This window comes from Cupressus sempervirens, chromosome 7, assembly GCF_028749045.1.
Source record: "Cupressus sempervirens isolate cs-2001-9-10 chromosome 7, ASM2874904v1, whole genome shotgun sequence".
Lineage (NCBI taxonomy): Eukaryota > Viridiplantae > Streptophyta > Pinopsida > Cupressales > Cupressaceae > Cupressus > Cupressus sempervirens.
In genome coordinates, this window is record NC_143124.1 from 930,721,854 (window position 1) to 930,724,413 (window position 2,560).

A 2,560-nucleotide genomic window follows, 5' to 3' on the forward strand; every position below is an offset into this window, starting at 1 on the left:
GTCCCAAGAAACCCCTCAGCTTCTTAATAGTTTTTGGAATAAGCCATTCCATTATAGCCTTAATTTTTTTAGGGTCCACCTTTACTCCTTCATGTGAAACTATGTGTCCCAAATACTCCACCTCCTTAAGACCAAAAGCACACTTGGATGACTTAGCATAGAGTTGATGATCTTTGAGTAATTGTAATGCTTGATCTACATTTTGCAAATTTTCTTCCCAAGTCTTGCTATAAATTAATAAATCATCAAAAAACACTAACACAAACTTTCTCAAGAACTTCTTAAAAATGGAATTCATCAAACTTTGGAATGTAGATGGCACATTAGTAAGACCGAAGGGCATCACCAAAAATTCATAATGACCCTCATTAGTTTGAAATGTTCTCTAATGGTGTACTTGTTGAGCACTCTATAATTTGGACACATGTGCCAAGTTTCATCCTTCTTACACACCATCACAATAGGTGAGGAGTAAGCACTTTGGTTATGCCTGATAATTCCTGCCTTTAGCATTTCCTCAACAGTTTTTTCTATCTCACTTTTTTGCATGTGTGATTACCTATAAGGCCTGATGTTTGGTGGTTGCCTCCCTGGAACTAGTTGTATGGCATGGTCATGATCCCTGTTAGGAGGAAGTCCTTTAGGCATATCTCCAAGAATCACTAAGTGACGATCAATAATTGCTTGTAAATCTGGATGAGTAAGAGCATTAGATTGAGAGACTTCTAATGAACATAGCTGGGCCACAAATCCATCCACACCTTTCTTAAGAATTATTTGCATTTAATGAGAGCTTACCATTTGTGGGGATTTTGCCTTCAATCCCCTTAGCTCCACTACCTTTCCTTTTGATTGAAATCGCATGAATAGTTCTTGGAAGTTCAAATCAATTGTTCCTAATGTAGTAAGCCATTGTACTCCCAAAACAATATCCACTTCACCCATGGATATTGCATACATTGGGGTATCAAGTCGATAATCTCCCATGGATAATTTGATGCTATGACACTTTCCTGAACAACTAACTATGCCCCCATCTGCAATTGAAACCTGAAACTCTGGGGCTAGATATATAAAACAATTTAGAAGAGTTGCCAACTTTTTGTTGATGAAATTATGAGTATTATCTGAGATGATCAATTCTATTACTTTTTGCTTCTTTAAGAAACCCACTACCTTGAGAGTTTGTGGTGCACTGAAACCTGAAAGTGAATGACAAGAAATGATTGGTTGAGAATCATGTGATTTCTCACTCGAATACCTATCCTCCTTTGATATTGGCTCATCCTCTTCTTCCTCACTTGGACCTTCAATATAGAACAATTTTTTTTACTGCATTTATGTCCTTGACTATATTTGCTATCATAATTAAAACACAATCCTTTTTCTCTTTTCTCCTCAATTTGTTGTGGAGTCAACCTAGTAGACTGAGGAAGAGAAGGTGTTGAATATCCTTTTTCTCTTGTCACATTAGCCCCTTGCTTTCTAGGAGTCAAGAACTTCTCCTCCACCTTGCGTGCCAATATAAAAGACTCATTCACTGAGCTAGGACAAAACATGCATACCTCATGTTAAATGTGATCCTTGAGGCCACCCAAGAATAAATCATTCAAGTTCTCCTCTGTAATTGTATCCACTCTTAAGGATAGATTTTGGAATTTTTGAATATAATCCTTAACTAATCCTATTTGTGGATGCTTAGAAAGTTGGCTAAAGAAGTTTTTTGTGACACTATTTTTATATTGTGCTTGGAGTTCTTCTATAAAAATTGACCATGATATAATAAGACCTTTTTTCCTCCTATGAGTACAAAGCCAATGATACCAAATGAATTGATTTGGTTCTAGATATAAGGAAGCCATCATGACCTTTTGTCCATATGGGATTTGACATACTTCAAAAAAAAAATTCCATTTGATTTATCCATGTTAGAGGATCCTTTCCATCACATTTGAGCATATCCACCTTTGGAAAAAAATTCTTAGATCCCTTAGGATTAATAAAATTTGTGTCATTATTAGTCAACTTGAAGGTTTCACCTTGATTGCTTGAGAGCTCCTTCCTTTTTTCATTCATATAGGTGCTTAACATGCTTCGTATATCTATATATCTCCTCATAGGTCACACATATCTATACTAAGTTCCTCATTGGAATTACTATCCTGTATTGCTTCCCAATCTTGATCAGAGGATTTTCCCAGTGTTGTAGCATTCTTTTTGCCTCTTGTTGAAGGCCCTATCATGATGGAAACCAATATCTTTGAAATAAATCACACAAATGAATTGTAAATTCTCTAATTTTTAATTTATTTTTATTGTAACTTACTAGGGCCAAGATACCCTTACTTGGAAAAAAATCCCAAAAAATTTAGCAACTTTGTTGTCTTGAGAGAATTTTCCTAATTTTTCAATATCTTGCCTTTTTTTTTTTCAATTTCTCCAAGCTTTAAAATTTAGGCTCCTCTACTATGTATTCAAAAACCAAGTTATACTCCAATTTGGTAGGATGTGAGAGATATGAAGATCTCAATAAATTGTGTAGAAATAGTAATTCTACAAT